Below are 15938 nucleotides of genomic sequence, written 5' to 3'. Positions count from 1 at the left end.
CGGCAGCAATCAGTCCTCCCAAAAGTCTTTTCGGGTGGCTGATCCCAGTCATCTCCTTCTGAGTGACTGTCGCCTTTCTAAGCTGGCGCAGCGTGTACATGGTGTCTTTCTCAGTATGCCCTGTGGCATCTTGGGCACCAACATCCTGGAAATATGGGGAGATCTGACGCAGCTGCTGATGCTGCTCCTCCTTTTCCAGGGCATCTGCTTTTTCGATTTGTTCATGCCTGTGCTCTAGGAACCCTGCAGGGGGTGGTGCAGCGGTAGAGCATGCCTGACCCTCGGCTGAGTGGTCATCTGGAGCACCTGAGTGATCTGGGATTGTTACCCCATTCTCACTGTTCAGGTCCACCCTGCACACTTCCTGATTGAGGAATCCCTCTATCGGCATGTTTACAATCGTTCGCTGGGCGTGGGTGTAGGACACCTGCTCGCTCCCCCCTTCCCTTGCTAGGGGTTCAGGGAGCTGCCCCAGCACTGGGATAGCTAGTTCACTGTCTTTGAACTTACTATCACTCACCAGGCCCATGTCAGTGCAGGCGGGGATTCTGACACCCCTCTTTGCGATGTCCTGCACTGGCAGGCGGGTGACTTGACCATCCAGCTCCAGTCTGGCTGAACCACTGTTGGTCAGACTCAGACTGACAGACTGAGCTGGTGGCTGTAAGAAAACCGGCTCGGCTTTCATTCCCTGTCCCTTCTGGGGGACTGGGTGTGTTGGCAACCCTGCCGTTGAGGCAGGAACAATCAGGTCAGTCTCACTCACTACCTGGTAGTTGTGAGAAATAATGTTACCTGACTGCAGGTTCCCTGGGTCACAGCAGAGGGAATCGGCATCTGGGATCAGGTGTGTCCACAGCGCAGTAGTCTCAGCGTCCAGCTGGACCTCCTGTCTAACCTGTGAATGTTGCACCAGGGGCACCTGGCGGTGGCCCTGTGACAGCTGCTCAAGCAGATCCTTACTAATAGAGGACCTCTCAGGGCTAAGGGTGAGGGCTACATCACCAACCTGCTCTCCTGCCATCTGGATCCCTTCCACCACTGCAGGGTGGTGTTCCTGACCCCTCTTGGGTGCCAGGGTGCACAGGGAAAGCTCCTTTTCATCGCCAGGTGGGGAGATCTGCTCCTCTTTAGGGATGTAAAAGGTGTGTGCTTTACCTGGTGGATCAGGCGGCTGCTTGGAGCACCGCTCCTGTGGCATGGAGGCTGTTGGGACCTTGGCCGGGACACGACTTCCCTGTACAGTGCCTTGCGAAAGTATTCGGCCCCCTTGAACTTTTCAACCTTTTGCCACATTTCAGGCTTCAAACATAAAGATATAAATTTTTTATTTTATGTGAAGAATCACCAACAAGTGGGACACAATTGTGAAGTGGAACGAAATCTATTGGATTTTTGAAACTTTTTTAACTAATAAAAAAATGAAAAGTGGGGCGTGCAAAATTATTCGGCCCCCTTGCGTTAATACTTTGTAGAGCCACCTTTTGCTGCGATTACAGCTGCAAGTCGCTTGGGGTATGTCTCTATCAGTTTTGCACATCGAGAGACTGAAATTCTTGCCCATTCTTCCTTGCAAAACAGCTCGAGCTCAGTGAGGTTGGATGGAGAGCGTTTGTGAACAGCAGTTTTCAGCTCTTTCCACAGATTCTCGATTGGATTCAGGTCTGGACTTTGACTTGGCCATTCAAACACCTGGATACGTTTATTTGTGAACCATTCCTTTGTAGATTTTGCTGTATGTTTGGGATCATTGTCTTGTTGGAAGATAAATCTCCGTCCCAGTTTCAGGTCTTTTACAGACTCCAACAGGTTTTCATCCAGAATGGTCCTGTATTTGGCTGCATCCATCTTCCCCTCAATTTTAACCATCTTCCCTGTCCCTGCTGAAGAAAAGCAGGCCCAAACCATGATGCTGCCACCACCATGTTTGACAGTGGGGATGGTGTGTTGAGGGTGATGAGCTGTGTTGCTTTTACGCCAAACATATCGTTTTGCATTGTGGGCAAAAAGTTCGATTTTGGTTTCATCTGACCAGAGCACCTTCTTCCACATGTTTGGGGTGTCTCCCAGGTGGCTTGTGGCAAACTTTAGACGAGACTTTTTATGGATATCTTTGAGAAATGGCTTTCTTCTTGCCACTCTTCCATAAAGGCCAGATTTGTGCAGTGTAAGACTGATTGTTGTCCTATGGACAGACTCTCCCACCTCAGCTGTAGTTCTCTGCAGTTCATCCAGAGTGATCATGGGCCTCTTGGCTGCATCTCTGATCAGTCTTCTCCTTGTCTGAGCTGAAAGTTTAGAGGGACGGCCAGGTCTTGGTAGATTTGCAGTGGTCTGATACTCCTTCCATTTCAAGATGATCGCTTGCACAGTGCTCCTTGGGATGTTTGAAGCTTGGGAAATCTTTTTGTATCCAAATCCGGCTTTAAACTTCTCCACAACAGTATTACGGACCTGCCTGGTGTGTTCCTTGGTCTTCATGATGCTCTCTGCGCTTTCAACAGAACCTTGAGACTATCACAGAGCAGGTGCATTTATACAGAGACTTGATTACACACAGGTGGATTCTATTTATCACCATCAGTCATTTAGGACAACATTGGATCATTCAGAGATCCTCGCTGAACTTCTGGAGTGAGTTTGCTGCACTGAAAGTAAAGGGGCCGAATAATTTTGCACGCCCCACTTTTCATTTTTTTATTAGTTAAAAAAGTTTCAAAAATCCAATAGATTTTGTTCCACTTCACAATTGTGTCCCACTTGTTGGTGATTCTTCACATAAAATAAAAAATTTATATCTTTATGTTTGAAGCCTGAAATGTGGCAAAAGGTTGAAAAGTTCAAGGGGGCCGAATACCTTCGCAAGGCACTGTATATCCGGGGAACAAGGAAATATTTTTATTTCTTGTCCAGAGGGAACAGAAGGAATCTCCACATAGGCTTCTGTGTTCGGTGGGCACTGTGTGAGCACAGTCTGCCTCTTGGCCCCCCTTTCCTTCTGTACAGAAGGCTTAGGAGCCTTGACCTGTTTCCACACTTTGCCTTTCTGGTGATCCACCAAAGGTTCCTCTCTGAGTCGCATGCCCTTTTCTTTTTCAACCCGTTTGAGCTTGCCGTGTGACATCAAACACCTTTCAACCTCAGTGTCAATCAGTGTCTCACTGTGTAAGACATCTCCCATGGCAGCCTTGAGGTAAAAGCTTCTTGCTTTTCCTCTGTGTTTTACTGCCTGCTCTGTGACTTCAGGGGTGGAGTCAGCACTCACTTGGGAGTGGCTGAATTCATCCAGGCAGGAACCCTTCTGCTCAATCAGATAGACTGAGGGAGGGAGAGGGGGCGGGTCTCCGCCTCCTCATGGAGAGTATCAGCTCATTCACGCTTCCGGCAGCCTTGGGGAGCGGTTGTCCCTGTCCTAATAAAGCTTGTTCAAGCCTGGCCAGGCGGGTGGCTACTGAATCCTTTTGTTCAGCTTTATCTAGCCCTTTCCCTCCCCCGGTGTTCTCATGGCACTTAGGACGCTGGGTGTGGTCCTGTGTGCATGCTTTGGAACGGGGCTTAGCCAGCTCAGGAGCCTGTGCTCCTTCGAGCAGGGGGGAATTAACCCTGCTGGCTCTGACGGCAAACACAGTCACTTTAACAGCTTTTTGCTCAGAGCGACTTTGGACATCATACTCCCAGGCTTTCTGCACGAATCTCTTAATATCAGTCATTTTCATGGTCTGTGCATCTGTATGCATTAAGATCATCTTTCTGACTGACGGGTGGAGATTCGCAATGAATAAACCCTTGAAATGTGTGTTCTCTTCGCAACCCTCATCATTTCGCCCTGCAAAATAAGTTCGTCTAAGTCTCTCGTAATATTCGCGAGGGGACTCTGCTCTCTTGTGCTTAATGTTAAGAGCGGCGGCTATCGCAGCAGTCGGGTCAATAAACGCACTGTTTTCTTCGATAAGTGCTTGACAAAGCTGCTCAAAATCATTACAGACTTCTTTCATCTGCCTAGCCATCCACTCATGTACAGCTCTGCTGGTAGTTTTCCTGACCAGAAACACTTTCTCCTGTTCTGTGGCGTTTGGCAGATACTGCAGGGTATACCTGAGGTCCTGAATATAACTCTCGATATTATTCTTTGACACTGCGGGGTCAAATCTCTCTATGTCCTTCGCTAGCTCTCTCAGAGAATGGAGATTTATCCTTCTAGCTTCTCCGCTGACGGAGATATGGAAGAGATCGTGGTCAGACCTGTCGCTGCTAGAGAGAGTGCTTAATAGCGACTCGAATTCAGACCTTTTAGCAACCATCGTTAAACTTAAAGAGTATTACTTTTAAGTACGAAATCACAGTTTTACCACAGAAAACCACAAGATCAAGTATGCAATCAACCCGGTAGATCGCAAAAGATCACAAAACAATCAAGCACGGCTTAAAGAGCAAGGGGAACTTTTTTTTCTTTCGGCTTTCAGCACACCGTATTGTTGTGTATGAAACCCGCGGCGTTTTATATTGAATTATTCCGCTTGGTTGACTCATTTCAGTCTTGCCACGCCCACCCAGGGACGCCAAATAATGTAAGAAAACCGGTTCAGGGACGCCAAATATGTAATGTTGCCATAGCAAAATTAAATGTAGGGGGTCTCTGAAGGCACCAGTTCTGTAGGGTTTGGGCATTTACTGAGACAATTATTAATTGTAGCAGTAAATCACAAAGTTGATTCTTTTGATAGCTTTAGAATCCAACCATGTGACATAACTCAAACAACGCGCACACACAGGTACTAATACACGAGGATACATTTATTAATACATAAAATATGCATGTAAACCTAACAGATCTTATCAAGAGGGTTATCAGAATACAAAAGATATATATTCAGTCAGTTACGAAGTGTTACACATATCAAGAGGACATACGTTCAGTATATCATTCATTAAGACCGTTTCGTTAATGAACTTGGTTATAACTTCTACATTAGATACTCAAACAAGTACATAACTCTTAGGAATTAAATTGATATCAACTGGTTGGGATAACAATTGAATTCTCGAGCTGTAATGCATTGAAGTTGAATACTCATCCAATCTTTGGGGATTCAGATCTTCCTGCGGGTACAAAGAAACAGTTGCAGGCTGTTGCTGTCCAATCCGCGCTCTCTGGCTCCGTGCCAGGCTGTGCTGTGCGGCTTGCGACGCTGCACTGCTGATGCTCACTGTGGGCTTTAACTAGCAAAGTTTGTGCACAGGAGAAAAGATGACTGTGGGTCCCAGCAAGTCAGGAAGAGGACCGGTTCGTTTCTGATGAAGAGCTAGTTCTGAATAGTGATTCAGCTGTCCACAGTTCCGACCTGTTCACAAGGCCTGCTGCTGGTGCTAACCTCGGGTGGATCCTCTGGTTATTCTCTGGCAACCTCCGCTCTAGACTCTTAGAACAAAGGAAAGTTCTGGCACTCGTACACACTGGCCGTTCCGTGGTTGTCCGGGCTGAGTCTCAGGATGGTCAGGAGGCGCGCTGCGAGAATGTCCTGCCCTTGGGAGCCTTCTGCTCCTGGGCCGTCCTGCCCTGGAATTCTCCTTTGAATTCCCTTTAGAATTGTCCACAGAATCCTCTGAATCCTCCCTTCTGAATCTTACTGAATCTCACAGGCTCTCTGTGTTGCCTGTTTTTACCTGGAGGAACTTCAGCTCATTGATTGGCTGAAAGTTCCATGGGCATCAGAGTCCCACGTGGGTTACTCGGCCCTACCAGTCCCTGATTGATTGATCAAGGTGAGATATGAGTCACTTAGTCCTGACACTTAGTAATGCAGTCCAGATGTCCAACTGGCACTCCCTAGACAGATAGGCGCCAATGGATGACCATTGATCATGATAGCCAGGCTTAGCTAAGTGCATCCCCCTTTGGGAGCTGTCCTAGGACCTTAAATCACCCTGCAGAACAGTTTCTCTGTGGCTGCACCACAGAGATGAACAGAGAAATGGGGCCTCATTTGGGAAGGCTCAGAACACTTAATTCTGCCTTATTAATAAGCCTCGCCGCTACACACATATATTAATGTAATAAATGATTGCTTATGCTTTATAAATAAATCTAATTAAAATAAAAGCTTAAGTTTTGTATTTATCTTGTACCATAGAACATGATTTTCTTTGTATTTCAAGCCCACAAAGTGTCCAAATGTTCTATGATCATTTCTTTCATCATTAGGGACTAAATATACCAAACGTATGATGCTAAAATCCTGAAAAAAGGATAGGCTCCATTTCGTCAGTAGATTGGAGTCCAAAACTGATTTGGGTCAATATACATTACCTTTGAAGATAAGGTACAGTCTACTGTAGGGAACCATCAACTTAGAAAGCATTGGCCTTCCCTGGGGGTCAGGTAGGTGCAAAAGATAAACCTTTATCCTATCTTTATCTTAAGATAAGTGTCCAAGCAGTATTTTTCCAAGTTTCACCAAGCTCATCATGTTGCCATAGTAGACAAAGTTCTATAAAATGTTAAATAACTTTAGAAAAAAGCATCTTGGTCTTTCAGTACTGTACAAGGTGAATTAAACTGTCCCTGGTAATAAAAAGTAATTAGAAGCATCCCAGAAACATCCCAGCATCCCAGAAACATTCTAGAAACATTCTATCTCTAGAAACATTAGCTGTTTTATATCATGTAATTTAGTGTGATGTTGTCAGAATTCAAGGACATTATCACACACAGAAATTGGTTCAGTTAAATCTAAAAAACACAGCTAAACATGGGTTTAAATGTAAAATAGAAGTCTTACCTCTTGTCAAAAGATTTAATTCAAGAAGCGATGTAATAAATGATTGCTTATGCTTTATAAACAAATCTAATTAAAATAAAAGATTAAGTTTTGTATTTATCTTGTACCATATAACATGGTTTTCTTTGTATTTCAATCCCACAAAGTGTCCAAATGACGCACTACATGATATAAGGAAGATTATCACATGCATATCGGTATTATCTTTCTTATGAAAATGCATTCCTTTCATTACATTTTACTTTTTAAAATGAACTCAAATTGTGTATAATGTAATAATGTAAGTAGAATAGATTCTAATAATATAATGATCCAGTGTGTTGCACTACTTCACTGCTTCACCGCTCTATGCCGTCTGGAAATAAATCCTCAGACTGCTCACTGCCCTGGGCTTGTACCAATAAATTACAGGAGCACATCTATATATCACTGCGTTGAAGCAGGAGACACACAATCACTTCAAACACATCCTAAATACAGTGTTCCAGCACCTTTGACCTCATCCAGAGCGTATCATTTCTTGAAAGGGATTCCTGTCCGAATGCACATCTGAATCCCAAACAGAATCTCTAGTAAAATACGATCATTTGTGAAACAGGCAAATGACTGTCTCAGGGGCCCATTCCTCATTGTCAGACACATGTATGCAATGCTTTCACCGTGCATTGAGCAATAGGGATTAAAAACACCGCAGGTAAAGTTAGATGTCATGTTCTATGATCATTTCTTTCAGCATTAGGGACTAAATATACTAAACGTATGATGCTAAAATGTTATTTTCACATATATTAATGTAATAAATGATTGCTTATGCTTTATAAACAAATCTAATTAAAATAAAAGCTTAAGTTTTGTATTTATCTTGTACCATAGAACATGATTTTCTTTGTATTTCAAGCCCACAAAGTGTCCAAATGTTCTATGATCATTTCTTTCCAGCATTAGGGACTAAATATACCAAACGTATGATGCTAAAATCCTGAAAAAAGGATGTGCTCCATCTCGTCAGTAGACTGGATTCCAAAACTGATTTGGGTCAATATACATTACCTTTGAAATTAAAGTACAGTCTACTGTAGGGAACCATCAACTTAGAAAGCATTGGCCTTCCCTGGGGGTCAGGTAGGTGCAAAAGATAAACCTTTATCCTATCTTTATCTTAAGATAAGTGGCCAAGCAGTATTTTTCCAAGTTTCACCAAGCTCATCATGTTGCCATAGTAGACAAAGTTCTATAAAATGTTAAATAACTTTAAAAAAAAGCATCTTGGTCTTACAGTACTGTACAAGGTGAATTAAACTGTCCCTGGTAATAAAAAGTAATTAGAAGCATCTCAGAAACTTTATCTCTAGAAACATTAGTTGTTTTATATCATGTAATTTAGTGTGATGTTGTCAGAATTCAAGGACATTATCACACACAGAAATTGGTTCAGTTAAATCTAAAAAACACAGCTAAACATGGGTTTAAATGTAACAGAAGTCTTACCTCTTGTCAAAAGATTTAATTCAAGAAGCGATGTAATAAATGATTGCTTATGCTTTATAAAGAAATCGAATTAAAATAAAAGCTTAAGTTTTGTATTTATCTTGTACCATAGAACATGATTTTCTTTGTATTTCAAGCCCACAAAGTGTCCAAATGTTCTATGATCATTTCTTTCATCATTAGGGACTAAATATACCAAACGTATGATGCTAAAATCCTGAAAAAAGGATAGGCTCCATTTCGTCAGTAGATTGGAGTCCAAAACTGATTTGGGTCAATATACATTACCTTTGAAGATAAGGTACAGTCTACTGTAGGGAACCATCAACTTAGAAAGCATTGGCCTTCCCTGGGGGTCAGGTAGGTGCAAAAGATAAACCTTTATCCTATCTTTATCTTAAGATAAGTGTCCAAGCAGTATTTTTCCAAGTTTCACCAAGCTCATCATGTTGCCATAGTAGACAAAGTTCTATAAAATGTTAAATAACTTTAGAAAAAAGCATCTTGGTCTTTCAGTACTGTACAAGGTGAATTAAACTGTCCCTGGTAATAAAAAGTAATTAGAAGCATCCCAGAAACATCCCAGCATCCCAGAAACATTCTAGAAACATTCTATCTCTAGAAACATTAGCTGTTTTATATCATGTAATTTAGTGTGATGTTGTCAGAATTCAAGGACATTATCACACACAGAAATTGGTTCAGTTAAATCTAAAAAACACAGCTAAACATGGGTTTAAATGTAAAATAGAAGTCTTACCTCTTGTCAAAAGATTTAATTCAAGAAGCGATGTAATAAATGATTGCTTATGCTTTATAAACAAATCTAATTAAAATAAAAGCTTAAGTTTTGTATTTATCTTGTACCATATAACATGGTTTTCTTTGTATTTCAATCCCACAAAGTGTCCAAATGACACACTACATGATATAAGGAAGATTATCACATGCATATCGGTATTATCTTTCTTATGAAAATGCATTCCTTTCATTACATTTTACTTTTTAAAATGAACTCAAATTGTGTATAATGTAATAATGTAAGTAGAATAGATTCTAACAATATAATGATCCAGTGTGTTGCACTACTTCACTGCTTCACTGCTCTATGCCGTCTGGAAATAAATCCTCAGACTGCTCACTGCCCTGGGCTTGTACCAATAAATTACAGGAGCACGTCTATATATCACTGCGTTGAAGCAGAAGACACACAATCACTGCAAACACATCCTAAATACAGTGTTCCAACACCTTTGACCTCATCCAGAACGTATCATTTATTGAAAGGGATTGCTGTCAGAATGCACATCTGAATCCCAAACAGAATCTCTAGTAAAATACGATCATTTGTGAAACAGGCAAATGACTGTCTCAGGGGCCCATTCCTCATTGTCAGACATATGTATGCAATGCTTTCACCGTGCATTGAGCAATAGGGATTAAAAACACCGCAGGTAAGGTTAGATGTCATGTTCTATGATCATTTCTTTCAGCATTAGGAACTAAATATACTAAATGTATGATACTAAAATGTTATTTTCACATATATTAATGTAATAAATGATTGCTTATGCTTTATAAATAAATCTAATTAAAATAAAAGCTTAAGTTTTGTATTTATCTTGTACCATAGAACAAGATTTTCTTTGTATTTCAAGCCCACAAAGTGTCCTTTGATCTCTTATCTGTGGTAATCCACAATGACCCCGTTCTTCAGGTGATTCATCATGTCCTCCCTCGTCTGTTGAGAGGCCATCCCGATCTCTTCTGCCGTGGCATGCTTCATACACGCTCTCTTGAAGTGAGCAGGAAGCTGATCAAAAGTATTCAGGCACATCTTGCACACCAGGGGAATCCTCGCGGGTTTCCTTTGAAAATAAATAATACCATCTGTGTATAGAAACAAGCTAAGACTGATTTCTTAAATTATCCTTAAAATTCTCTCTCATAGTTTGAGCATAATGATTTTATTGCATTTATATAAGAATTGCTCATTGCTCCAAAATAAATAATGGTTTCATAAAAAAGTGAACACTTACTTGGTCTCAGTCACAGACTTTCCAATAGAAGCCATTGTGGAGTTCAGCAACTGCAGGTCCTAGAAGTGGGGAAGGAATTTTAAAAGAGAAATTGAATTACAATACAGAAGGAATGGCTGAGGGTTCACTGAAATATATAAATATACAAATTCCAAAGACTGAGTCCATATAGAAACAACTACTTTTCATTTTCAGTATAAGAAAAAAAAAACATTATCTTCCAAAGCATCATAAAATTGTCCCTTCTTCCAGACTCTACTTCTCTCTTGTAGTAGTACAGCAGACCTTTCCAGGTGAGCAGATCACAGAGTCCGAAATAAGCTTCCTCCATCAAACAAAGTACCTGAACATGACTCTGTCTTCATAAAAGCGCCCCTGTAATAAAGAGATTAAATCCAAAATCAAGAGGGCAGTTGCCTACTGAAATACAAGAAGTCATCAATTTTAACCTAGCAACACATTAAAGGCTGCATCTATACAAGTGCGATTCTAGAAATGCTCACCAGATTACGTTTTAAGAAGGAACTGCACCTCAGGTTCCGCTGAGATCTTAACTCGGATGGCAGGATTCAGAGTCCGGAGTGCGGACTGATGGCGAACGGAGGGTCCACATACTGTGGATCCCTCAGTGATCTTCCGCGTATTCAAACCGCCAGCGTGTGACTCCCCTGTCCCTGTGACCTCATTGGTCTGCTCTCTCCTCTGTGCAGCCGAGCCCGACTCACGGTAAAGTGAAAAAAAAGATGCCCTCAACGTGAGATTTACTCTGGAGCGAGGATAGATGTTACCTTTTTATCATTGAACAGGATGTATGTGATGTGGCGACTAGGTTCAATTTTGTATCCTCTTTAAAAGATTAAGGACTGGGGTGAGTGTGATTTACCACCCTTTCAGCTAAGAACCCGACTTGCGCATCGTTTAAGCTGCATTGACTCGGTCATTTAACTCTTCTCCATTAGCAGGGTTAAGGTTAAAGAAAAAAACATTGCTGACTTCTTTTTTTTTTTGCCAGCCGCTAGCGCTGATTAGCAAGGCTTGTATTTCATGTTTTGCAAGTTGCATCCATTTTAAGAAAAACAAGTCGCGTTAAAGACAGGAAATGAATACTTGCATTTAATTAAGTCTAGCCGTAGGCGGTTGTCTGTAATGACCAGTTCTGTTCGAGAAGACACAACAAAGAAGGCACCGCTGGGATTCGAACCCAGGATATTCTGTTTACTAGGCAGGCGCTTTAACCAACTAAGCCACGGCGCCCCAGGAGTGCTGTTCTTTTGCAGCCACTTGGACACACCACTCAGACACATCTGCATTCGGTGTGTGCTCCGCCTGCTTGCTGAGCAAGTTGCCACCTTTACATACAATAGCAACATCGACACCAAGAGAAAGGATGACAAATGGCTCTTATCTGGAACTTTTCATGTCCAAGGAGCTCAATATGCTTTCTGTGTACAACAGGGCCACTGAACTCCACACTGGCCACTGAACCACAGCAGTGGCTTGCTGGCTTGACATCTCCCAAGGAAAATGTTGAAATCACATGTGGAACAGGAAAATGACCCTCGAGTACGAGGGAAAAAAAAGAAAAAGATCATCTGGAGCGCGCCAACCCATGTCCGGACAGCCCAGTTTCGTCGACAAGGTGGCTGAGTGGTTAAGGTGATGGACTGCTAATTCATTGTGCTCTGCAGTCATGGGTTCAAATCTCATTCTCGTCGCTCTCCATGTCTGACACATGTGCCTGTTTGACGTCGGCCCTCCTGTTGCTTGCTCCGGTGCTAGAGCCGTACATTTTCTAGCGGTGGCTGAACATGGTATAGTAGGCCAACGTCGGTATCGAGCAGTGACAGTAACAGTACTTACTGCGCCCCATAAGAAATCGTTTGTCCCTGTTCAAAAGAGATTGTGCGATGTCCTGCGGCGTTCGTAAAGCAAACCTTTGACAGTTTGAAAAGAGGAATTTATTCTGCTTCCTGTGCGTGCAGTAGTTACAAAGTTGAACGTCTTTACACGATCTGCTGCAGTTTTCAGTGGGCGGGCTTTGTCAGATGGCTTGAAAAAACGCACTGTGTTTCGGCTGAACTCCACACGCATGAGCAGTGTCCTGCATGTTTTCTGTGTATAGCTGTCTTTTAACGCATACAGAATTCATTTGAAATCATTGATTTCTCCAATTAACAAGGGTCCCTTTTTGAACCTGCGAGAAGCATTCTTTCAATGTAACAGATTTACTCCAGGGAAAGCCAGCATGACATTGAGAGTAGCTCAAGCTTTCAGCACCCATATTGGACTGCGTGTATGCAGACACCACTCAGAATCCCCTGTAAGATTCTCCCTCAATTCCGTTTTTCAGTGCTTTAGCTCTTTCAAAAGGCTTCGCTTTGCTAGTCACAATCCAAGGCTCATGATAGCATTTGAAAACATTCACCACTGCGTTGGCCGGGAATCGAACCCGGGTCAACTGCTTGGAAGGCAGCTATGCTCACCACTATACCACCAACGCATGCCCACAGGAAGTCTGCAGGACACCACCAGAGAATGCTTTTTTTAAAAAAAATTTTATTAAACATAGAATTTACAAATACAAATACAACAAGAGGATCAGAGTCATGTACAAGAGAAAAAAAATGCAGCAGAAAAAAGCATTTAACTACCAGAGGTAATTAAGTAATTATGTGATCAAATTGTATATTTTACATGTATCATATTTTCCTTGCTTTAATATTTCTCAATTATTTATAAACTTTAGTTTCAACATGCATGCGTTTCCTGTAAAAAATAAAACTCAGCACACAGTTTTTCTTTTAACAACATTTCGAGTACCTCTGGCATTCATGAAAAAGACATACACAAAAGCAAATAACTAACTCTAAGACTGTCTAAACTATTGAGTTTTTCAAAGAACCAGAACTATAACAGTCCTTAACACTTAACTACACCATTCCAAACTAACACTAAAGAAACACTAGTATATACTGGTATAACAAATAAAACCAAACATAATCATTAACTGAGCAGTCACTGGGAGCAAATCTCCTTCCCGTCCACAAAGGCCCTCGCTCCCACAAAGTAGGCTCTCCTCCCCTCTCTTCTGGCAGCTTCAACCTGGGGCCACAGCTGGTTCCTGGTACTCCTGTCCGCAGCAGACAGGTCCTCTGCAAACCTCAGTTTGTTCCCATTCAAATACTCATTCCCCCTCGCCGCTTGCCACAGCATGTCCCTCGCCGTCCTCTTGGTGAACTGTATTATAATCGATCTGGGGAGCACTTGCCCAGACATGTTCGCTCTCCCGAGCTTGTGAACAAAGTCAATGGCCGATATTACGTCCTCCTGGTCCGGCAGGGTCCTTTTACAGATACCCTTCACTGTTGCAACAAGGTCCTTATCACGTTCCTCTTTAACTCCAAATAATTTTAAATTCCATCATCGACGGTATCTATCTACATCGTTCACTTTCAATTCAAGTTCTTTAATATGCTTTTCTTGTTTGGTATTTACTTGTTTAAGAACTTTTACTTCACTCTTTAAGTCTTCAACCTCTTTAAACAAACAGTCCATGGACTTTTTAAGACTTTCGATTGCGACTGTATTAGATCAAGTCATTTCCTTCAGCTCACCCATGCTCTGTGCCATCATGTTGAAGATGTTGGTCTGGAGCTCCTCCAGCGTCAGGTTGCCCCTTCCTCTCTTGGCTGCCGGGGTTTTCACAGGTGTGCTGGGCAGGGACTCCGGCTCTTCCTCTGGCAGCTGAGTCTCACTTGGGCTGCGAGCGCTCGCGTACGAGCGCATCTCCAGCACTCTTTCCACGTCCCCTCCAGCTGCTTCACTTTTCCCTTTAGTTGCCATCAATTTTCTTGTAGTGCTATACATATACGATTGAGGTATCTTAGAGTTCTCCTTCGAAGACCCAGCACTCTCTTTTCTTTTCCCAGTGTTACTCATATCGAAATTCTTAAACCTAAAAAAAATAGTTTTTTTTTCTTTCAATTATAACTGAAGTTTAAACAAGTAGTGTTAAGTCCTTATTTTTCTGTAGTCAAAAAAAGCAAAAATTAACATTCAGGTCATGAAAAACTCAAAAAAAATCCTCAACCACTAAACTTTACCTCCCACCTGAGCGCCATCTTGAACGCCCCTACCACCAGAGAATGCTCAAGATTTCGGAAGCTGTCTCCGGGACGTGCTGATTCCACACATCCTGAATAAATCATGATATTGTTAGTTGCTGTAGCTAGACGTTCAAATGAGTTTCATGGCCAGATGGACTGTTTCCTCCAGCGGTATAGTATTGCAGTGAGACAGCACGATGCCTGCAAGACTATGTCACGCTAAACGCCACAGATTGTGTTTGTCCGTTCGTGTCAGTCATCCTGCAGCCACGGGAAGTGGGACACAAACATGCCTCAATGCTTTCAAGACGTTAGGATTTGTTTGTGCAACATCCGAGAAGAGTACTTGTGGCTTGAATGTGAACTGTACGTGCCCACCCCCTTTCCTCTGTAGTGCATGAGTTCCTCCCGGCATGCCCTTCGTCATTGTTCTGTCATCTTGTATTTAAAGGGTTGTATTTCTGCTGCTGAAAAGAATCAACGGGTTTCTTTGTTCCCAACGGAGCCCTTGTCTGTCATGAAATTCTTCAAAACCTCAAGCTAGAAGAAGACGACAAATATGAAGCGTTACAGCAACGACATGCCATGAGACGATTGATAACGATTTCCATAGGATCCCCGCGGTTGCCTGGCAACCGTCAGCTTTGCGCAGTGGCAGTATCGTAGCCTGTGAGGTTTAGCCGAGGCGGGATTATTGCTAGTTGAAAACTTTTCCCAATACCCCGCTTCCGCCGGTTTGCAATACAATCAGCGAAAGCTATTTTTGACAGTCTCGTTAGAGACTGAGCAAGGTGTTTAAAGACAGATTTGGTCATGGTGACATCATGGTAGAAAGAAGCGAGCTTGTTCCCAGTGGGCATTGATTCGTCGAATATACGTATATTTACGGCGAAATTACGGCTATACGTATATATACGTCGCCTCGACGTATAATCAACGTCGAATTGCAACCGTAAAATTGACGACATTAACAAACGCATATATAACGTCGAAAACACATCTAACACAGTGCATGAGGCTTTTTACTGTATGTATCGTGTGTGCCGCAACTAGGAGTATACGGCACTCTGCACAGTGTACGAAGTAAATTATTTTCGCAGCAATTAATTTACATGTGTATAATAAATATAGTAAATATAATAAATTAATTACTGCGAAAATAATTTACTTCGTACACTGTGCAGAGTGCCGTATACTCCTAGTTGCGGCACACACGATACATACAGTAAAAAGCCTCAGGCACTGTGTTAGATGTGTTTTCGACGTTATATATGCGTTTATTCATGTCGTCGATTTTACGGTTGCAATTCGACGTTGATTATACGTCGAGGCGACGTATATATACGTATAGCCGTAATTTCGCCGTAAATATACGTATATTCGACGAATCAATGCCCACAGCTTAGCATACAAGGGTTTTGCTGAGGGGTCTTGCCACCTGCCTGAAAAAAAACAGTAAAATGTTTGAGTGCCTATAGAGTTTCTATTTTTATTTTCTTGACAAAAGTTGATACCATTTCCTGGAC

At 42.3% G+C, this 15938-nt stretch overlaps 3 non-coding genes across 3 annotated transcripts; 1 reads left to right on the top strand and 2 right to left on the bottom strand.

Annotated features, from left to right (window-relative positions):
- Positions 1-11486: 11486 nt before the first annotated feature.
- trnat-agu (transfer RNA threonine (anticodon AGU)) lies at positions 11487-11560 on the bottom strand. The gene has a single exon. It is a non-coding gene; the product is annotated as a tRNA-Thr (tRNA).
- A 1174-nt stretch (positions 11561-12734) lies between these two features.
- On the bottom strand, positions 12735-12806 carry trnag-ucc (transfer RNA glycine (anticodon UCC)). Its single transcript has one exon. It is a non-coding gene; the product is annotated as a tRNA-Gly (tRNA).
- Positions 12807-15052: 2246 nt separating this feature from the next.
- LOC138232889 (U4 spliceosomal RNA) lies at positions 15053-15194 on the top strand. The gene has a single exon (XR_011187331.1). It is a non-coding gene; the product is annotated as a U4 spliceosomal RNA (small nuclear RNA).
- The last annotated feature ends 744 nt before the right edge of the window (positions 15195-15938 follow it).

This window comes from Lepisosteus oculatus, unplaced genomic scaffold, assembly GCF_040954835.1.
Source record: "Lepisosteus oculatus isolate fLepOcu1 unplaced genomic scaffold, fLepOcu1.hap2 HAP2_SCAFFOLD_64, whole genome shotgun sequence".
In the NCBI taxonomy this organism is placed as follows: domain Eukaryota; kingdom Metazoa; phylum Chordata; class Actinopteri; order Semionotiformes; family Lepisosteidae; genus Lepisosteus; species Lepisosteus oculatus.
This window is presented reverse-complemented; position numbering and strand designations above follow the sequence as displayed.